This window comes from Nilaparvata lugens, chromosome X (genome assembly GCF_014356525.2).
Source record: "Nilaparvata lugens isolate BPH chromosome X, ASM1435652v1, whole genome shotgun sequence".
NCBI classification, from domain to species: Eukaryota; Metazoa; Arthropoda; class Insecta; order Hemiptera; family Delphacidae; genus Nilaparvata; species Nilaparvata lugens.
Window position 1 is genome coordinate 57,924,727 of NC_052518.1, and position 24,639 is coordinate 57,949,365.

The 24,639-nt window shown below is 32.4% G+C and overlaps 1 long non-coding RNA gene across 1 annotated transcript; it reads left to right on the forward strand.

Moving 5' to 3' along the window:
• The first annotated feature begins 769 nt into the window (after positions 1-769).
• On the forward strand, positions 770-2,723 carry LOC120355070. The gene is made up of 3 exons (XR_005573411.1): positions 770-893; positions 1,627-1,695; positions 2,596-2,723. It is a non-coding gene; the product is annotated as an uncharacterized LOC120355070 (long non-coding RNA).
• The last annotated feature ends 21,916 nt before the right edge of the window (positions 2,724-24,639 follow it).

The window sequence follows — 24,639 nt, forward strand, 5'->3', positions numbered from 1 at the left end:
ACAGAATGGTATTCACTTAATTGATTAAAATGTCTATCTATAATGAATTGAACGCACAAATCTGAAGACTTTAACTCAGACTCCACTGATGCCACACCAAACACATTATCCATCTCAGTACAGTAGCTTGATGTTGTATCAGCAAAGACAAGATCACTACTAACAGATTACCTTGCTCTAGCTTATTATTATTATTATGAAAAGCACACTCTAGCGATAGTTTATTGTACTTTATAGCACTCTACTACAAAGTTGGTGTGTTCTAATCAAAAGGGAATACAATTTTATATCATCAATAGAGACTTGTCAAGTATGTTGTAATTTTTGTAGAAATTACACATTCATAAATCTATCTCTTAGACAAACATCGGGAGAAGCGTTACTAGCAAGGTTTCCTGCAACAATATTGTGGTTTATCCCAATTCCTAATCTTATTTCGTATATTCCAATATTCTTTCTGAAGCAATATGGAAAAGTAATAGCATATCATAAAGAGAAGAACAAATACTATTCTCCAGATGATTATCTCCCTTGCACACTGATAAAAATTGATTGTTGCTAACACTTGTGGAAAGATACAATAAGTTGAGGTGAGTATATGCATACCACATAATTCTATTTGAGTTCATGCAGTGCATCAGTCTATTCTACAGAGTGAGAGTTCACTTCCTTCAATATTCATTTTATATTGTTGACTAATCATTCAATTAATGACATCATCTACTAGCTATGATAAATCACTCAAACAGAATATTATTTTTCTTCCCACAGAAAACTAGCTATTTTCCATTAAACATTATAGCTGCTGAATCTATCCAACAGTTGTGCTGTCTCGACTGCACACTCTGTGTGCTTCTCCTGACATTGAGTTGATGATTAACCAGCAGAACAAGGTAAGGATTAGGATCAAATATTTAATATATATACATTTATTTAGATGCACAAGATTTTTCTAAGCAATTCACAAATAGTAATTAAGCTGAACAAACAATAGTTACTCAATTTATACTAATTTCAGATCAGTGAATTTGTTTCGAATCGTAAACTATTACAGTTTTCATTCGAATCTCATTAGTCAACTTATTAGGAAGAAAAAAAAATCTTCTCGCTTTGTCCTTACAAATAGAAACAAGAATCATTATTCGGGATAATGTGAATCTTTTTGGAAGAAATAATCACCACCAGAGAATGATTGCATTGAAACATTGCTGAAATTCCAAAATTTGAATCAACATCTAAGAGGAGTGCAAGTTTGGTTTTGTTAAATATTATCGTACACACACAAAAAGAATCTTTTCTCAACAGAGATTGTTTTAGGAGAGGAGTGTACGAGTTGTACTGATAACACATTTAGTAAGCATTAGGCTGTAGTCACTACATCACTATGTGTTAACATATTGTTCACAGATTTCGATGAAACATTTAAGTTGGGTGAATCACTCGATAATTTCGGTGCATTTTCATTATTTCTACCTTCGGACTGCTTTTTCTATTTATACATTATAAATCATCGCATATTGTACACCTTTAATTGTAAATAGTTGCATTTATTAAAGCACTTAGCTTGTTCTTCCCTTTCAGTCTCAATCCTCCCTCACAATGATAACACACTTTTTTCCTGTATAGATGAATCCTACCTCACTGAGTTCGTTTGATGGAAATGGACCCATGTAGCAGAGCACTCGAGAATTTGAGGTAAACAGCTGGTTGTATTTTTAAAATATTAAGTTTCTCTGTGATTCCAACAATATCAGTACATTCTCGATTATCTCTTTTTAGCATTACACCATATTTAAGGTTGTAATCCCGATTGCTATCTACATTAGATATAGTTACATTTCCAATAGATAGTTTACAGCTAGGTGATGATCACGTTGGATTAGAGTCCAACCAACACTGTAGAACGCGCACCGCACTATATCATTCATTTTTGTGAAGTAAAACCATAGACTAAGCATTTCAGAAACACTTATAAATGATACTCACCAACATTCAAATGTTGATTCAAATTTTGTTTTCTGCACACTATACGTTCTTGATTCTTCACAATTCATTTTTTTACACAAAACTTTTCTAATATAAAACACAATTTCAAATATCGATTTTAAGCTAGACAAACACTAAATCATCATTCAAGGATTCAATATCCATTTCATCTCTTCTCCCACCAGCTTCCAAGATTGAATTGAGAGTGTATTTGATAGCATACAAAGTAGATGGCTGGACAGTCTTCTCTACTTTCCTTCAATATTTGCAATAAAGACTCTACATTCAGTTTGGTTCTTATTACTTCGTTTCTTATGTAGTCCAACTTGGTGTAACATTTAACTGCTCGAAGGAACCTCATTTCGGCTGCATGCAAATACACTTCCATAAGCTATTATTGGTTCAGCATCATTTTTCAAATAGCATCCATGTGTTAGAAGACGAAAAAAAAAAAATCTCGTCTAGAACTCAGCATGAGACTTCACCTGCTAGAAGCTGAAATCCCCCATGTCTACTCACTCAAACATATTTCTAATATTATTAAATATTCCATGCCATAGAGGAATAGCATTCTCGATTCAGTTATTAAATATTTCATTGTTTTCACAGCATTTTCTCACCTCTCAACTCGGGGTTTCCTCGGTGTCATAACCAGTTGAGCTCTCATGAGGGAAACATACCTGCATCGAGAAAAGCATACCCGAGGAGATAGCTGTCATTTCGTGAAATCAACACATGTAAGTTCATTTTTACTTTAATTTTTCTCCTCCGAGGACAATTTTGTCCTCCGAGGACAAAACCTCTCCTCCGAGGACAATTTTGTCCTCCGAGGACAAAACCTCTCCTCCGAGGACAATTTTCCTCTTCTCCGAGGACAAAAATTGTCCTTTGTTCTCCTCCTCTGTCCTCCACTCGTTTAGCAGGAAAGAAAAAATGAGAGAGGAATCAGGAGAAGGGGTGAGAGGTAAATGTCAACAGTCAATGTCACAATAATTTTCTTTATTTTTAAATTATTATACATACATCAAACCATATCTATGGACAAATCAAATACAGAAAGTAACTCTTTCCTTATTCCTACTGGGTGTATATTTAAAAACATCTAGCTTGATTCTAATTTTATAATTCAAATCAATGTTAGAGTTCTCAAATTCCTCCTCTAACCAATAGTTTGAGACATACAATTCTTCCAGATTTTCAAACTGCAGAATATAGCGAGTATTGTTTCTATTGTACACTTCTTTTATTGCAATAATGACTAACTCTATACCTTGTGGCAACTCTTCCAATCTTTTACACTGTCCTACTTTTACTTTCCCTTTAATTTCCAGCATTGTGATGTTATTATACTGCTCCACTTCTTTTTGTGTGAAGGGAGTGTCTTCCAAGTTTTTCCATACATCTGACAGAAACTTGAGTGATTCTATTCTAGGAAATGTATGACCATTATAGCTTGTCATACCATTGACTGTAATTACACAAATTTTCTCTTCCCTTGGTAGACAAATAATTTCTTTTTTGTCAGTGTAAGGGATTACAAAATAACCCTCTTTCTTAAGGTCTTCTCTTGCATTGTATGCATTAATAAAAACATTTTTATGACACCCCTTTACAAAGTAAACATTTTTCGAACCTTCCTTTTCTCCTAAAACACCTACATATGCAAATTTTCCTTTATTATTTACAGTAAATGCAGTCACATTGTACACTCCACTTAGATCAAAATTTCGCCAATGTGAATGGAAATATGGCTCAAGTTCCTCTCTCAAATTTTCTATTTCTTCCTCAAATTCTTCTATCTGCTTATGCTGTGCCCTAAATGACTGTGTGGTTTCAAAAAACTCAGTTTTCCTCCGTTTTAGATCAATTTCATCCAGTTCTAGCTTACGCTTTTTGTCTGATAGCACTGTGATAGGAGACGTGGGCTGTATCTCTTTAACAGGGTATGGGAGAAGCTTACAAGTTATGTTTGCTCGTTTTCTTAAGACTTGTGGTATCAAGTTACCTGTTGCTACAAGGCCCAACTCATCTAGCTCAACAACTTTGGATATGGTAGAGAAAACTGTGGTTGACTTGGAGAAATATGTCTCACCACTCTTAATATAACACTTTTGTGAGAAACTGATATTATTCTTGTTTGATGGATCCTCAAAAATTTCTACATAATTTATAGGTAGTAAATTGAAACTGAATGCAGAAATAACATAAGAAATTATTTTATTTCTATGTTGTGGGTCGGTGGGCAGCTTTACTTGTACACCAGTCAATTTCTTGGTATTGCTATTACCCCAGTAAACATACTGTAGAAGATCAATATAGACCAAACAACAACTATTTTTTAAATTATCTGTCAGTTTTCTCCACATTTTAGCCAAGGACACAGAATAAATTGGAGCATTTTGGAAATAATTTCTACTATCATTCAAGAGTGACAAGCTATCTTGAATAGGGTCAAAGATTTTGCTATTGTCTCTATTTGTTAAACTATAGTTATAGATTGTAGCTTCCAAACATGTAATACCATGCATTTTAGCTGCATCAGAGGTAAAGGTTTCCCGTAATCTTGTATCTGCACAGGCAATAAAGTCTACAATATGGTTACCTAACTGCTTATTTACACCAGGGCTTGTGATTTGGCATACAAACTTATTATAAATTTTTACCCTCACATTACTATTAACCCAAGTCAAGCAATCAATCCCAACAGTTTTATTGTTATCTACTATCACATTATAATCTTCTTTATATTCTCCTTGAAAGCAGAAACAATGATTTGTAGTTAGAAAGTCACACATTCCATTCTTGTTGAATATTCCAGCAAAGTCCTGTGTTATGTGCAAGTCTAGTAGATAGAAGTGCACCTTCCTCAGCTGCTCCAATAATCTCGGTAGTTCTTCTATCAATGTAGCAATTGGGACATCTGCAAGCTCCACTTTGTAAGGTATCCCCACTGGTTGCTGGTATTTTTGTTTCACCTCGTTGTAATCATCTTTACCAAGCACTTGTAGAATCTTTTGAGACATATCACTCCCACCGTCCAATGGGTAAGGTAGCTTTGCTTTGACTCCATGTTTAGCTGTCACCATATTAGAGAATTTGTCTCTTAAATATAAGTTGAATGCACCACATATATCCTTTTTTAGAATGAAGTGTCTCTTATCCATTGGCTCACAATCATCCAAAGCACAGATTTTCACAAGCATTATATTGTCACAAAAAGGTTCTGTTATAGGCATAAGATTTGAGTCAACCTGCACTAACAGTTCTTCTCCAGCAGTGTAATCAATATTTCCAATGTCTGTCACAAGGTTGTCATCACACAAGTTTTCTGATAGAAACCACAAACCAAACCGCTCATTGGTAGGCTTGATTTTATTACCACAGAGCATATGCACATTAAACACCTTAGAAGTATTCATGTTTACTCCACCGTTGACACTATCAAACTGAACGAATGCAGATCAATGCAGTGGTATTTATAGTAAGATAGTTGAGAAATGACCTCATACAGAATTATTGAAACAAGATTTGTGGCTAAATATGATTCTGTTTCTTTAGAAAAAATGGCGAGAATACAAAGTTATCGTTGTGAACTAACTGAACTATTGGAGACGCATCAGCAATTATTGGACCAGTTAGCAGAAAAAGGATGGACGAATATGAAATATCTAACATTTGTGAGAGACTATGAAAAATTAGGAGTTTGGCATAGTGATAACTATAATCATATTTCAGTTTGTGATTTATACGGTACATCATATGATGCTTACAGGGGGAAAGATTGTCCCCGATTCATGGAGATGTGTGTGTGCACATCTTAAAGAGTCTATCGATAAAATTAAAAAATGTATAACAGAAAAAAATAAACATTTAACAAAAAAACAATTAAATGAACTTATCTGGAATTTTTTATTTATTTGTTCAGATGAGAGTGGGTAAGAACAAGATTGATAGCATATTATGTTTAATTTCAGTTTGGAGATGGATTCAATTTCATTTGATAAGAACTATTTTTCGAATAAAATCGATGAAAAATATAGATGTTGTTATTTCGAACTTATTGACAAAACAATATTAGAATTGAATAATTTCGGAAAAGAAGGACTAACGTTTGAGGAATATTTAACATTCATAAAACCTGGTAAAAGTGAAGAACAGAAGTCAGAACATATAAGCGTATGTTATATTATAAATAAGAATATAGTTGATAGACATCGAAGATGTGAATTAAAGGAAATTCCTGAATTTTGCTATTGTAATTCATTAGGTTGGTTAAATATTCAAATGTATTATTTCATTGATGATAGGTTAACAGATAAAAACATTGATAGTGTAAGATTTACATTTGAAATTATGAAAATGTGTGGTGAATCAGCAATGTTGTACAAACTATAACTTTAACTTTTTTACAGAAATTATGATGAACTCGTTAATTGAGGAGAGAATAAAACTATTAAATACTAAAAGCTTTGAATGTGAAAATTAATTGTAATACTTGTAGAGGTTTAAGGAATAAATGTATTAGTTGTAAGTTACGAATAAATGCAAAATTATTATAACTATTGACAAAAGTTTGAAAAATAAAGACAATATTGTACACATTTTTGATTATTGTATGGCATATTTAATGAATGTAAACTATATACTTGAATTATGTGAAGAATTATCAAAAAATAAATGCTGTATAATGTTTCTCATTCTATGTTGATTTATTGAATTAAACCAAGCTACTCTAGTTGTAAAGCTATGTGTAAGTTAGAATAATATATGAAGCCGGTTTAGTCTGATTAAGTATGTACACATATAAAATAGATTGAACAGTATTAAGGAAGTCTTCATACTAACAATTGCTCAGTATGTCCCGTGACAATCATCCAACACCACTGATTTGACTGTTGTAAATATCATGAATATTATTAGATCTAAGCTAGCTTTAGAGCTTCATAGCGTGCCGCGTGTGAACTATCCCACTCGCAAATATGAGTTGAAAAGTGAAAAAGACTTGCTTCAAGCCGACCTTATTGAGATGCCAAGTTTATCGCGTTTAATAAGGGTTGCAAATATATCTTAGCTGTTATTAATTGTTTTTCAAAATTTGCATATTGTGTACCATTAAAAGACAAGGCAAGCCAATCTGTATTTAACACTCTCGAACCAATTATTTCTAAAAATAAGGGAGTTAAGCTGTTCCAAAAAGATCAGGGAACAGAATTCTTTAATTCAAAAGTTAAAGCGTTATTAGATAGATATAGTATTAAACATTATCATGTTTTTACCGATAAGAAAGCCTCCATAGTTGAAAGGTTTAATAGAACACTTAAAGCAAAAATTTATAGATATTTAACTGAACATGGAACAAAAAACTGGTTAAGCAATCTAGACAGTTTAGTTCGTGATTATAATGCAACAATGCATTCATCTATAAGAATGAAACCTAAAGATGTGGGGAAAAAAGATCGTAATCATGTTTTAATGTCTTTGAATTCTGCATTCAATAGACGATATAAATTGAAAAATTCAAAACCGAAATTTAAGCTAGGAGATGTTGTACGAATCTCAAAGAAAAGGGTTCTTTTCGATGAATCTTATAACATAAACTGGAGCGCAGAGTATTTTGTAATTCATTCTATATTTCCTTCTCAACCTGTAACGTATAGCTGCAAGAACAAGATGATGGTTTCACTTTAACTGGCAGTAGCGTACGGCCAATCAAAGGGGAGAACAGTCGAGAGCTGGGTGTTCTCTCCTTCACTCGTCATTCGTAGCGCAGAGATTGCTGCGTGGAGAGAAGCATAATTATGGTTTCACTAGTACAGTATATGAATGGCGGATTAAAAAGGAACTCAGTTACTTGTCTGATTTCTCTTTCACATGGCTTTCGCAATAGAGGAAAAGCGGTAGATATGGCAACGTGCCAGGGGCTCGACTTGGGTGCAAACTTGCTGCTTGTCTAAAACACATAGGAGACGTATCACAATTTCTCTCTCTCTATAAACTTGACGCGTGCGCTGGATTTCACTACATATCATCATTAGATAAGGAAAGTGTAGCATGCCTTCCATTAAGTTAATTGCAGGAGGTGTGTCTAATCGTTCGAGCTGATAAGACGAAAAAATGACTGGTTATTTTGATTGCACAAGTTTTAATGAATTCTCATTAAATGAATAAATTAAATTTGAAATTTTTCTTAACTGTCGGGCAGAAAGCAAACCATTATTATAAGGCATTAGATGTAACAGATTCACTAGGTATAAAGATGTAGAAATATGGATTCACTTTAACTGGCAGTATAGGAAGGCGGGATTAAAAAGGAACTCACGACTGATTTCTCTTTCACATGGCTTTCGTAATAGCAAAAAGGAATTTAGAAATATGGTGATTTGAGAATAGGAGATAACGCATGGGGCCATCTGGCAATCTCTGTCTGCTACTTGTGAGAAGCGAGGGGGGTGTATCCTGCTCTCTCTCTTTCTCTCTTGAGACTGGCATTAAGTGTTTGACATCACCATCATGATAGCGCGTAAAACATTTCATAACCATATAAAGTAGAATACCCGTTTCCTGATTTTATGACACATTGGTAATTAAAAGATTTACTGTTATCTTCAAGGTTTATAAATAGTTTTCCAAACGAAAATTGTATAATAAAGTGATTGACCATGTCACCTCAATTTAATTAATTGATTATAAATAATTGATTAATAATTAGTAAATTAGGTGTGAATTAATTAATTAATTAATAATTTAATTAATTGAGCACCTCCGCTCTGTAATTGGCGCTTGTGCGAGTGTGCAGGACAAGTTTGTAGGATAACTGCAGTGAACCGTGATAACACGATTACAAACGCATCCACCCCTAGTAGGCCTAGACAATAGAATACCTGGACAAAGTTTGGGACCCTAGAACAGTCTGGTAGGGCTTCTGCTGTCCTTGTTAGGGGACCTGATTGGGAAACTGTACTGCATAGGGCAAAATGTGATTTAGCCACTTTGAAGTCATGGTTTGACCATAATGTTCTAACACTAAATGTTAGCAAGACAAAGATAATGCCGATTTCCCTTCGGGACTCAAGTGACACATCAGTTGAAGGAATCAAACTCCATACATGTGGGAACATTGAAAATGACTCTTGTGCCTGTGCATCGGTTGGAACTCTTACAAGTATTTGGGTGTCATTCTGGACAACAGACTTAATTGGACTGCACATGTTGATTATCAGAACAGTAGACTGGGAAAAATGATTTATGTTTTTTGGCAACTCAGAGAATATCTGAATAGGAATGAACTCCAAACAATCTACTATGCGTTTGTACAGTCCATTATTGAAGGGGGAATTCTAGCTTATGGAGGAGGATACAGATCTATTTTGAACCCACTATTCACCACCCAGAAACTTATAATAAAATCTGCACTTGGAAGGCGTCGAGATTACCCATCCAACGCAGTGTTTGAGGATATGAAGGTGCTTGATGTCAGACAATTATATGTTAGAACCTTGGCATCGTACATATTCAAGAATCATGCTAGCATTATTCAATACCATTACACATAGTCATGCAACTAAGAGAGCAGTACAGTATAATATTCAAATGCCTAGAGTAAATAGAACTATATTTATTACCAACTCCTACTATATAGCTCACGTTTTAGTGAAACATCTTCCAATAGCTCCAGCGGATTTCGCCAACTATACGATATCTTCATTTAAAATAGCTGTCAAAAGGTGGATTTCGAGTATTGGAAGAGATGAGTGCTGTGAGAGATTGATCACTTCGGAGTACAGATTCTAGATTGTAATCTAGATGAATTCAGTTTAGTCTTAAAAATAATAATTGTTATTAAACAATCTTAAAAAATATTTTAAATATTTTTTTTATTCAAAATAATCCTATTGAGGCTTCATGTGTGTGTGTGTATGTGTGTGTGTGTGTGTGTGTGTGGGTTTGTGTGTGTGTGTGTGTGGTGTGTGTGTGTGTGTGTGTTTGTGTGAATGTGTTTCGCCGAGTTTTTCTGTGTTTCTTCTTCTGCAATGGGGGTCGGGGTTTGGGGGGTTAATCGGGGACTGGGATAGAGTGGGCAGGTGATTCATTTTTAGTACAGCTTAAATATGAATAATCATTTTATTTATTAATACATATATAATATAATTATTACTGTACCATTTTATATATATTTATATATGTAAAATTACTACATATTTACTAGGGATGGGTATCGATACATCGATGTTTAAAAACATGATAATAATTTCAATATCAAACATCGATGTTTTTAACATCAATGTTTACTGTGCGATGTTTTTCACTTATCAATGGTTTTATGTAGACATCGGTCATCCGATGTTTTTCCCAATTAAAAAGTAAAAACAATTCTAATTTTTTAATTTGATACAATTTTTTTTTTCATTTTTTTGTTTAAAGAGGATTATCTTGAGAGCAATAAGCAATAGTAACAGAATTACAATCATTATCTCTATCATATTTAGTGTAGTATCCTGTTTAGTGTTTTTTGTGAATATAGATCACTCTTGTGAAAGATATCGCATAAGTTTTGATTTCCTGCAAATTGCTATTTTCATTTTTCGATCAGGCTCTCTGAATTTTTATGTGAGACTGTTGGATACTCTTGAAGATTTACATTACTTCTGTGACCCGTGTCAAGGTTAGATAGTTAGTTATTTAGAATTGAATAAGAGGTCGGATTCTTCGTTTCTTAGGAAGAAAGAGTTTTTTCTTACTACAATTATTTCCTCAACATGTGTTTAACACTAATTAATCTAGCTCTGGAAAAGAGGTCCTCGTATTGTGAGGAGTGCAGATATCCATAAAAAAAAACTTAATCCATTTTCATTTCCTAAAAAATCTATCAGGTATTCAATGAATGCGATATGAGTATCAATTATTGCTGGAATTAGCTTAGGGTGAAATTTCAAGACCGAATCCTCAAGGATATCCCGAGAGGTTTCAGACTAAACCATGAAGATGATAAATCTTGTGAACTAGAGTTGATGTATCTTTCTAGTCACAACCTGACTTCAATTATTCAAAAGACTGTTACTTGAATACCACAAGTCCAAAATTGCTGTGATTCCAGTTAGTAACTGTTGAAATATTGGAACAATAGCTCCAGATAGAATTGTAGTCACTTTAGAAGCTCTTTTTGTGCTCTACAATCTGAGATCAGGTATAGCGATCTATTTCATATTCCAGGTACACCTGACAACAATGCTCCTTGTATTGTGTAAAACACCTCATTTTCAGCTTCAAGCATCATCACCAACTACATTGTCCTCACATTGATATTTCGCACTACAGCATGAGTTTTTGAGATTATGTTCTATGAGGATCACCCGTAAGATACACTTCATTTCATTATTTCCTAGTGGAGAGGCGCGCTTAAGGACACCTCAAGGATCAAAATTTCAAACACATAACTTTTGACACAATGCTCAGATTTCATCGTACTACACTTCATCCTTCTCGGTTCGTCACGGCGGTTCAAAATCATGCATAATAAGTCAAATTCGGTCGAAAAATGGAAAATTTATTGTTGAGTGTACTTAAGCCCTTATTCCAATACACAGAAAATGGCCAATTTCTATATTCAAAGTTGCATGTCTTGTGAAATACTTCTGATAAAATTTCTAAATCTAGTGAGAGTGTGAAAATTGTTCCCCTCTACCCACTCCAATAAATAATACTTTCAATTCCAAAAAAATTTGGAAGTTAAGATTTTAAAAATGGCAATTTCAGTTTTTACATTTTTTCGTAATTTTACTGTTGATCAAGAGTTTCTAAAACGAGTCTGATACATCATAGAAACTTACGATTGATTACAAATTGTAGATAAATTCATCCTCTACGAGCTCAGTTGCCTAAAATCCATCTTGAATCACTTTTCGCTATCATAGAACTGCCAAAACCGTTAATATGAGAAAAATATCTACAATTTCCGGATTTTTTTCAACAATCAAATCTCACTTTACGTACATATATTTTCATGAATTGTTCACAGCAGATGAAATATAAAATTCTATTGTATATTTCAAGATCATGTAATAATTTTTATAATAAGGGGTTACCGAGATACATAGCTTTGAATATAGAAATTGGCCATTTCTTATGTATTGAATATGAATAAGTACCTACACTCAACAATAAATTTTCTATTTTTTGACCGAATTTGACTGTTGATGCATGATTTTGAACCGCCTTGGCGAGCCGAGAAGAATGAAGTGTAGTACGATGAAATCTGAGCATTGTGTCAAAAGTTATGTGTTTGAAATTTTGATCCTTGAGGTGTCCTTAAGTGTGCCTCTACTAGGAAATACTGAAATGTAAGTGCATCTAACAGGTTATTCTTACCCATGAACTTATGTCAATGTGCGAAATATCAATGTGAGGACAAAGTAGATGGTGATGATGGTTGAAGCTGAAAATTAGGTGTTTTCCACAATACAAGGAGCATTGTTGTCAGGTGTACCTGGAAATCTATATGACATAGAGCGCTCTACCTGATCTCAGATTGTATAGCTCAAAAATACACCTAGAGGGATTTTGAAATATACATCTAAATTGTAACAATCTGAAGATATTGTTGAATAAAAACTAAAATTCATCAAAATTGATTTTTTCTTCAAATTTTACCCATTTTTGAAAAATTATAACAAAGTACTCATTGGAGATAGAGAGTTCCGAGTGATCTCATTTTTTTCAGAATTATATAATCTGGGAGAGATTTGGCAGAAATTGCTGAAAACTGGAAAATGAGCCGAAAATACGAGGTTTTTGGGCTACCTTGTATCTAGCACAAGGAAATCTTGCATGAAGAAATTGGTTCTGCCGTTCTGGACTTCTCTTATGTACCCAAACAATATATTAAAAAATCAGAACTACCATATAAATTGCAAGCTCACCCCCTTTTTTATGTCTATATTGACTGGACTAATAGTATCATACATAAAAACGTAGGGCGATAAACGATGTTTATAAACATTGATGTTCAAAAACATCGATGTTTACTGTTCGATGTTTTTCACTTATCGATGTTAGGATGGAAAAAACATCAATGTTCAAAACATCGATGTTTTGTCTTTTGATACCCATCCCTAATATTTACGAATACAATTTTTGATAGGGAACGGTTGGGGATTAGGGCTTATTTCTTTCCTTAATTTTTTATCATTTTTGTAGTTATTAGTAAATGAGTAAAATATAATAAGTTGATAAGTTAATAAGTATATATTGTACAAGAGTAACCAATAAAGACCTACCTTGGACTCATTTTCGCACACAGGCAGCAATGTCTATGCGAAAATTTTATTTCCTATTCATATTAATTTGTATTTAATTTAAGACTCTTTTCAGTGTACCTTATTCATTGTCAAGTGTATGATTATTTTGTACAGCTGGAATTTGTTTTTTATTATGTTTCTTTGAAATAAAATCTTTTTTTGAATTTGAATTTGAATTTGAATTCATCTCCATCTTCTCCAACAAAAATTTTTAGCACATGGAATTAGGGATATTTTATTTTTCTCAATTATATCACTTTCTGCTTCTCATACTGAGTCTAAAAGAATTATTTTATTCACCTAATACGAAATTTAGTTTTATATTGTTTATCATATTGTATGTTGATATTCCAATACGCTCAACTGTAATGTCAAATAATGAGCTGTCTTTGTTTAAAATGAATGAATTGCCTTTCGTGACAGCTATTCTTTGTAAACTACCTTTGAACAGTTGCTCTAGTGAGCCAGGGTGTCAATTTGTAGATTGTAGATTCCAACCAGTTTGACACATGCACAACTTCCAACGCCCTTCTTGCAGAAAGGTGTTGCTGAAGCCTACGTGAACAATAGTATTTAGTATTTCAAAACATTGTTATTCGAGGAGCTATTCACAAGTAATTGTCAATAAGGGCCTGTCTATTATAAACTGTAGGATGTTGAACAAACTAATATACAGTTGAACCTCTCTATAACAAACCTCCACCTAACGAAATCCTCTACACGACGAATTTTTACCTGGTCCCATGGCATTTTAGAGTTTTTGCTGCTTATTTACCTCTATTTAACGAATTTCGGACCTCTCAACAACAAAGCTTTTCTTGACTTCAACATACAAAGTGTAGTGTGTATAGGAAGCAGACGGTCATTTTCAAGGAATTCTTTAGTTTCAGCAGAAAGATCAATAGACTAAAAATAATGGCAATTCAGGTAGGAAGAAGATAGGGTGGTAGACAGTCAATAGAGGGTGAAACACATGTCGGAAATTGAATTCCAAGAGCTTGTCATTATTGTAGACCAGGCAGGTGAACGACTGGACTTTCTCATTCTCGCTTTTGTCACACATTCACAATTCTTTGAGCTGACTATGATGATGATGATGATGACTGTGACGAACCTGAGGAGAAGAATCCGTCAGATCAAGAAGTTCTAGAGGCTTTCAAAATTATCAGGCAAGGATTAAAACTGAAAAATAGTGTACCAGACATGTCCGACTGTTTGAATAGATGTGAGTCGTTTATCGAACATGATGTTTTATTCAAATGCAAAATTCAACCGATATTACTCACTTTTTCAAATATAAAACAAAAAAAAAAAGGAAATTTGAGTTATTATAGTATTTATAGTGTAGTTATTGACAAAATAACCATATTTTGCATTCCATCTAATAGTAGTGTAAAAAGTTGAAAAATATTGCTACAGAGTATGTACTTTGATTAAGATCTACTAATAGTACAAATCAAGCTTTCTGGAAATAAATTAGTGAGTTTACTTATTAGATTCTACAAACATGTTTTTTAAACAGCATAAATTTTTAATTTTTTATATTAATATTGGCCTAATAGGTTCCCTACCTACGTTCGCGATGATATGTTTTATGTACCATATTCATTTATTTACTGCCGTGATACGATATTATAAGATCCATAAGATCGTGGCAGTTTTCTTGACAGAACCTCTCAATAACGAATACCTCTAAGCAGCGAATTTTTTCTCGGGATAATCGACTTCGTTATACAGAGGTTTGACTGTATTTTCATTTTCATAGTATTGCTTTTCGTAACATTAAAGGACTGATGAATTTCGAAGTATTTTCTATTCTGGTTGTGAATATAGATGTTATTATGGAATGTTGAATATTATTGTTTAACTTTGGGCTCATATATTCTATTGGTATTCATGATAGATTAAGCTTGGTAAATATATTTTGTTCATTTATAGTGGTTTTGTATAGAATAATTATTGAACTAGCGTGAGTTTTAACTTTTGACTTACTGAAGGACAAAGTCGTTGTCCGTCTGTTTGTATGTTCTACAATAACTTTAGAAAGAATTGATCAATCTTCTCAAATTATGAACACGTATTCTCTGAACCCTTATACAGGTCAAGTTTGTTGGACAACAAATTGACTCACTCTTTTGTCCTTTTTCAGGATATAAAAATAACATTGAAAGTGCATTAGAAAAAAATTGTTATGATCTATCATTTGGTCAGCTGAAGAATTCTTTGCATGCAATTACTACAGTTTTCCCATTCATTCATTCGTAACATCATCTGAGTTTATTTGGGAGCAAAGTTAGTAGACTGTCTACTAACATTGATTTGGGAGCTATCACACACACTGACATAATATGATTTTAGCTGGTTCATTATACTTTACAACTTTTGTATCAACAAAATGATATGGGTTGATATAATTATCAATTTGCGGTTCTGGCTATTTATTTTCTCTTGGAACTATGTATCGAAATCATGTATCAAACATTTAAAAAAATCTTTGAGTGTCAAAGATGTTGAAGCGACAGAGTAATATTTTTAGAGTAATTTTTCATTTCAAATAACATTCCCAATGGAAACTGCTGTCAAATTATTATTGTAAGAGAAATATTTAGCAGCTTTAGTAATTTTCATAAACTCTGTATAATCAAAAGTTGAGGGTTTCAAAGATTACAATGCAAAACAGTTCTTGAGCGAGTTCTCTGAACCACGGGGGTCACAAGTTCATACAGATAGAAAAAAGATAAATTCTTTCAACTGTATATTATCATAATATGCTAGAATAGTATCAGTAGTTATTAGTAATTTTTCATATAGTGATAGATAATAGTGGGTTATAGTAATTGCGAAAATAATAGACTATTTATTATTTGATATAGCCTATTACTAAATAAGTTTCATAGAATGTGTAAATTATTTATTATGCAGATTTTTATATAATTTGCATTCATCAATTCCATTGAATTAAATTGAATTGTCATTCTGGGATATATTATGTCACACACTGTCAACAAATTTATTACTTTATATTTCTTTTCTATAAAATATATTATTGAAAGGAAATAAATTATGGAGGTTTCTGTTTTCTTCGTGATCCATTCATTATTTGAGTTTATGAATTTTGTACTCAGAAATAAATATGGTTGTCTAGCAAGTAGTCAAATAGAAAAAAGCATGAAATATTTTTTTCTGTATACCCAGTTTCCAGTAAGTTACAATTAATCCAGAAGATATAAAGAATAATTTTATTTGACTTTAATTTTTATTAATGGACTAATCATATGAATAGATGGTATGGTGATTTAATAATAAATTATTTGATTTGAAGTTTCACTTTGAGTTGAAAAAAAGTATAACAATAATTGATGGAGCCTCAACTTAATCATTGATAAAAATTAATCTGGAAGGATCTCATTATCAGATTATTTGCCAATGTGTAATAGAATTGACTCATTTATTTATTTATTTATGCATTCATAGAAATGAAATAATTCCAAACTTATTATGAATTATATTGGAAAAGGAACAACAGCTTTTATGTTGATATCAGCAGCATGAAATAATACTGAGAGGGAAATTATGGAGTACTGTAGTATCACACAGAAAATATATTTTCCTTTCTCCTCTCTGAGAAGTTACTGTACTAGTGTGTGATTCACTGTATGGTGTGTGCATGTGTGCGTGTATGCGCTTCATAAAATTGAAAAGACAGCAGAGCAGAGCAGAGCAAGCTGATCATCTACAAGTAATATTGGATAATTGCCAATTGTGACTTGTTTTTATTTTGTTGAATGTGGATGTGGAATGACAATAGCAGAGCAAGGGGAGTAGGTGACAGAGTACTACAACAACAGTTGGAGAGGGATTTCTGAATTAGAGGGGAAGGCCTGTGGATGGTACTGATCTCTCGTTGCGAGTTGAAGAAGTAACTGTTAGTCACCCATTTTACCATCCTCCACACCCACTCCTCACTGCTGGTCACCCATTAAGTGCAACATTAAATGAGTTCTCTGTCCTCTTCTCTGTGCCTATATGACATTTCCAAGTCAGGTTGGTACCGTATCAATTCTCACGCCAAGAAACTTAGGCTTAATTGAGTTTATGTCATTATTTTTTCTGTCAAAGCTCAAAGTTATCTCCTCTGTTTTTGTGGAATTATTGCTCAGATTGTTTGCTGCACACCAATCTTCAATTTTAGAGGTATTATTCAATGTGTTAGAATACAAATGATCCTTATTCTTATTAGCCACTCTCAAACCTAAGTCATCTGCAAACAAATACGAAGCACTATCGTCATTACAAGAATCAATAATATTCGGCAAATCATTAATATAAACAATGAATAACAGTGGACCATGAATGGAACCTTGTGGCACACCGTATTTGACTATTCCACCTCTATAATACTCGCAATTTTTTAAAACATAGGTACTGTACGGTGTACTCTATTTGTAAGATAGGAATAAATAAGGTCAACAGCCAATTGATTCAACCCGTAATAAGATAGTTTATGACATAATATAGTATGAGTAATATAATAAACAACAATTTTGGTGTAGTGCACTATATTTATGGGCTTCTGAGAATTAAGTTAGTTAGGTTTGGTATGGGTTGTGTAGGTTTAAAATCCATACAGTACCGTACTGATCAATGTTTATCACAAAAGTCGATGTAGCCTATATTATTTTACTCCCACAGGTTGCAGTGTATGAGCTTTTCTAGAAGTGACGTGAATTTTAAATTAGTATAAACAAACCAGATGATTTTTTAATGATCTTTCCAAGCGATCAATTGATTACTGTAGATTCATACATTTGGAAAAAGGTGTACCGTATTTTATTACCATTTGAAAAGATATTCATCTGAAAAAGAACTACCTATTTGAATCATGAAGATTTATTGACAGACACCCATATAGGGCACTTTCTTAGAAATTTCAAGCAATAGGAAGTTTATAATTGAGCAGGATATAGGGCTAGTTTACTAAAGCACAGTTCCAAGTAGAATTTAGTTTATGTTACTCTTTATGCTCAAGTTACGTACTCGTGTAAAAATATTTGTTGTATGGAGTTGACTTGACTTGAATTTCATATCAATTGTTTGTTTTATTCTGATTTGTATATTCAGATTAATGATTTAGTGTATAAATTAAAATGTACATACCTAACAAGATTCAAGATTCATTCATTGTCAGAACACTTTAACAAAAATGCAAGACAAAGTCAACAATTAAATAAAAAATTCTAAAATATAACAATAAACATTAATAGTCATCACAGTCACATCGTAATATATACAAAAGAAGACAACGATAAGTAAATTCTATATAATATAATAAACATTTTTAAAACATTTATATCACAGTTAAGAAAATACACAGACATCACCACAAATCCTCATAACCATATGGACAGCAGTCAATTAGAATCTTTTTAACGGAAAACTTAAAACTATTAATATCACATTCTTTAATATAAGCAGGCAGTTTATTAAATAACCTCTTTCCAAATTCAACAAAACTTTTCAAAGTTAAATGGTAATTGCACATGGTAATATTGCAACTAGGGTTGCCACCTTTTTTTGGGTAAAATAAAGGACATCAGTTAAAAAAGATCTGAAAAATAAAGTACATTAGTTTAAAATAAAGTACACTTCATTTTTACCCACTATATATTCATTTCTAAAAAAGTAACAGCATAGTTTTTTGTGGCATTCTTGTATGCTCACAAGAAAAATCATATTGGCTTGAATATTGAGCCAATAAGAAATTAGAATCATAAATTCTATTAATAATTACTCATAATAGAAAAAATTGACTCGTTCAACAGTCCAAACAAGTACATTTTTCACAATCAGTAGGCTATCATAAAAACATAATAAATTATTTTAATTTATATTATGTTTATCATAAAAACATAATAATTTATTTCATTTATTACAGAAATGTTTCAAGAATAATAATTGATCTTTGAAATAAAATTCAATTAAAAATTTATGTTTTGAAAAAGAAACAGTATTGATTCAATTTAATCAAGTAGGCTTACTGCAAAATAATGAGATCAGAATAGGCTTCACAACATTATGATAGATAATGCAAGATGAATGTGTAAATAATAATGAAACGAGTAAATAATGTGTAATGAATTTTAATGAATATGTACTTGTATACAAGTGAATAGTAAAAGTGGAAGTGAGTATATACTACACCAGAGAAAAAGTACCGGTAGGGCAAAGAAACTTTGGCAAAAATACAAAGCTCAATAGAACATGAGGAGATAGTATAATATAATATAAAAGTTTTTTTGTAGTTATGTAGTCAAAAATGGCTCTTATTGAGTTGAAACTAGTCGAGTTTTCAAAAATAAAATATTGAAGGGGACTGTGCTTTTCATTCTTTTTATTCTATTTCACAAGATAACAAAGAAATTATGTGTTTTTAAAAGCATATTTCTTATTACTTCTGGCCATCTTCAACAAATAGTGGTTATTCTTGAAGAGTTGCAAAGCATCTTTACAATCAACATTCAAATTGAAATAAATCATGAGCTCGTTTTTTATGAGATACAAAGATGCTTTGCTCCTCTCATCTCTCCACTTATTGTTCATAACCGAAAAAACTCTTTCTACAAATGCCGAAGTGGCAGGAGTAGATAGTAAATATGAAACAATTTTATACAAATTTTCGAACTCATCAGATGTACTAAAAATTTTCTGCCATTTTTGTGCAGTAGATAATCCTGAAAACTCTGCTGTGCTATTTATTACATCGTACAATTTGTTTAATTCTATAACTTCCCCATACAGATCATCCATACTAATTTTCAGTTTCTCCAAATTCAAATTCTCTATAATTGGTCTGGCCAGAGAATTCGAATTGTAGCGCCAGAATGCCAGACTGCAGTTCTGCCAATAGCAGGCTTGTGTTTGCGCCAGAGCAGACCGTCCTGCTGCTTTGACCTTCTCGATGTCCTTGTCTAGTCTGTCTTGTTTCGTCAGCCCGTCTTGTTGCAAGACCAGAATTGTGTTTGTCATGTAATTTTGATCAGAAATTTCTTGTAAATAATTGTTTGAGTGTCGTGTGTGTGAATTATGAATATAACAGCATAAATAGTATTGAATTGAATTAATTTGAATCAGATTTGAATTTATAAAGAATCCAGTTTGAGCTTTGTTCAAAACACTGTGCATAGCCTGCAAGTTGAACGCAAAAAGGCAGCCTGGAAGCCAGAACCTGTCTTTTCCCAGATTTCGTCCCACCCTGAATCTGACCAAAACACCTAATAAAGGCTTCAAAGGGCAAGTAGTCAAGATTGGAATAAATTTGGTGAGTTTTTGCTCTTTTTTATTGTTCATTAATGCAGAGTTTAACTGTACAAATAACCTGGCTCAAATTGAAGATTAAAATTTGCCCCTTGTTTGTATTTGATTATTTAAATAGTAAATTACAGTCCTCTGGTAGCTCTAGCCTGAGCTTTGTTCAGAACAATAATATTGACAATTTTTTCAAAGTCTAATGGATGCTTCAAATTAATGGTTCCAAGTGAAAACAACCAGTTCTTTTCACTGTAATCAAACCATTTATTTAGATAGTTCAACGATTTTTCTATGAAAAGGAGAAAATTTGATCGAATTTCTTGTGTCAGTTCTGGTGGCAACAGTTTCATTTTCTTGCCTGTTTTGTAGCCAAAGAAAAGATCTTTTTTTCTTTGACACAATGCATCTTTAAGGTTATGCATAATGTTGAAAACATCCAAAACTGTTATGTTGTTGCCTTCCAAGCATTTTACTGCTTTATTGAAAACATCTAACATGTGACTGCCAAATTGTAAATATATTTATATTATATCATTTTCAGAGTTGATCATCAATAAATTCTGCAGAATTATTGGACAGTAGTCTACACTTGAAAAAAAATTTTTTAGGGGTGTCCAATTTGATAACAATGTGTCAATGCAAGGCAAAAGAGATAACCATCTTGTTCCAACATGACGTCTTATTTCATGAAATTCCCCATCTACTGATTCTACAAATTTTTTCAGTTCTTCACGTCTTACAGCTGAATGTGAAAAATGAGCATAAACTTTCAAAATGACATTTTCTATATCATAAGATAAATAGCCCATGGAATGTTTCACACAATTGTGCACTATATGGGCATGACAATTTCCTTTAATTAAATTTGGTACAATTTTTTCAATATTTGTGAACAAAGAATGATTTACACCAAAATTTGAATTTGTGTTGTCTGCACTCAAGCCAGATACATTTTGAAAAGATAGATTACAATCCCAATGACTTCTCTATAGCTTCAAACATTCCATCTGCCGATTCATTACTATTTTCATAAAAGTCTAATAACTTGTTTTGAACTCCATCTTTTGCTGTGAAATATTGTATCACCAATGGAAATAGTTTTACGTTTTTTCTGTTTGATGCATCAGTTTGCAAACAGTAGAAAATGTTGCCTGAATTAATAATATCTAGAGTGTTTTGTAAAGAATATGGTCCCATCACCTCTGTAACAAGAGCTTCCATTTTCGTTCTAGCAAGACGAATACCAGAAGCTGCACAAGAATCTGTATAAATTGTTTTGTCCAATTTAACACAACAGTCCATACTATTGTATGATAGATTGTGCTTTACTGTGTGGTATGTCAGGGCCAACTCTGCTGCTGCCAAAGCTTTATCATGATCACTTTGAAATGATGTAGATGTGGATGATGTGGAAGCATCGATAAATTTCTCAAGTATTCCAGATGTTCTTTTCACTTCTAGTCTTGATTTGTGTTGCTTAGTCTGCAGATGTTGTTTAACCTGAAAATAAAAGCAGAAAGAATCAATTTTCCATTATTACAAATCCACTATTTTTAGTTATTTAATTACTTTGTGAGTTTAGATAACTGATCACTTCCCTGAAAAATTTGGTAGACTTTGGTAGTTTATCAGGTTTGAAAAATTCTAATATAGAATATTTTCAATACGGTATATGAAATAGTTGTAAATGACAGCCAAATGAAATTTTAATTATTTAAGTTTATTGTTAATTGTTATTGGTTTTACAAGAATTTGTATTATCATGGAGTCTGTTATTAATCGAATTTCACAATTCCAGGTACTATTTTCTTCATAATTTACAGTTATATATTTTTTAATAATATACATCCTTGTAAAAACCATAATTTTAAGTCAACTCATATTTTCAGTAGGCCGCCACTTTGAAATTCCATATAGGGTATTTATGGTATAATTGAAAATGTTCAAAATTAGAACTTTATAGACATGTTACTTGTACTCTTATAGGCTACTCAAGCCTACCAAATTTCATAGGAAAATGGACACCCATAGGCAAGATCACTAATTCCCTATATATGATGAAAAATAAAATAGCAAAAAGCTAAGGAGAATTCGGTACTTTTCCAATGATAATCCCTGCTTTGTCTAAGCTGGTAGAATACTGTTTTACCTTGGCCAGCTCTTTTTGGAAAACAGTAGATTATCAATAAAAAGTAATTTTTAATATATGAGATTATAGATAAATCATGAGGATTAGCAATTGAAAACATCTGTAAGAAGCTATCATGTGTCATAATTTATTATTATTTATTTTTATTATTAAAAGATTTGTTTAATTTGCAGATTCTGTAAGCACAAAGAGATCTAGCTTTTGACTCTGAATAGCAGGGGTGCAGGGCCAAGGCAGTAAAACTCTTGAGTCAGAATAATTATTGCTCATTCAAAGAAAGGTTAACAAATGAATGATATAATAACAAAAACACAAGCTTGCAATGACCTGTTTCTTTACCACAGATTATACTCATAAAAGTATATATATCAAAGCTTTTTTAGACTTAATATGATTCATGACTGGCATACATTTAATAGGGAATGAGTTACAATTCATAAAATAGTGTACCCTGGTAGGTCTACAAAATTAACTGTATAGTTAAACACCGTATTTTTTTATTAACATTATGACATTTACAATCATGAATAATATTTCAATTGAACTACTGTATATACCTATATACTTTATTCAAAGTTTAGAATCATTAAAACTGCCTGTACCGTAGTGTTTTGAATTACGGCATGTGTTTCCTCTGATCCCACAACTGTGAGTAATTGATAAAGCAGAAGTTATTTAAGATAGTGCTGTAATTCAAATAGCAGAGCTTCAAAACTGAATGAAGTATGAACATATCAGTTTTTGACATTATATTTTATATTAATATATATTAGGTAGAAGTAAAATGACTCTCATTCTTTCACCCATTAATCTATTTACTCACCCGGATAAGTAAGAAAGTCGTGTTTCAGTTGATTCGTTGTTGATTATCCATATTATTTTACCAATATTATTACAATGTATTGTATTTTGATAACTTTAAACTGAAAAAACACATTCTTTTGGTGTAACGATGACCGTTTAGTGCTGATGTTGTACATTCTCAAGCCAAACAGAAACTCAAAACAGTCGTCGCCACACCAAAAGAATGTGAGTGTTTTTTCACTTTAAAGTTATCAAAATGAAATATAGTTAAAGTTTCAACCTTCTACAGGCACACCAAGACACTACCTCCGTAAACTCAGAGGTGTAGTGACTGAGACCGTAATTGAAAAAAATTTCAAAGATGACCAATACAGTATGTGCTTTTTCAAGAATTGACAGAAAAATGTTGAATACATGTTCAGTTATAGGGTCTAGAAATTCAAAATAACTAAACCTTATTGACTTCTATATTGCCCAGAATAGGTGATTTTTCTGCTCTTACCAGCGTTTTCTTAGCTTTTTAAAAATTCAAGAGAAAATTCTTACGTTTGGTACAAAATTTCAGGTAGCTTGAGGTGTATTAGTTATGTAGGCTATCAAAAGGGCTTAGGTGTGCTAGAAATTGGCGTTTCCAGTGTTTATCTGTGTTTTATCAGGATTTTCAAAACCAAATGAGCAGAAAATGTTCAAATTTTATACAAATTTTTTTATACAAATGACAAATTTATAGCAACACTGAATTGGGTTATTAATTGCGCTATAATGATACTCCTGCCATTTTAGCAGATAATCTAAGTGAAGTATAACTCAGCTGGGGGACTCTAGCCTCTGCATGTTAGAAGAGACCATTGATATAGAGAATAAGATTAAGAAGAGCAAAGTCTGCTATGATGCCACTGCGCTAGTGTAGCTACCAGAAATTTCGGGCAAGAAGTCGGGTATTTGTATTCGCTGTGTAGAAAAAGAGCCTTTTTCAAATGATAATATTTTTTTATTGAAGCAATAAAAAATATTCAAAGTATGGTAGTTTTATGCAGTGCTTATGGATGTACGAATCTGCATGCGCCAGATAAAAATATTTCTTTTCATACATAAGTA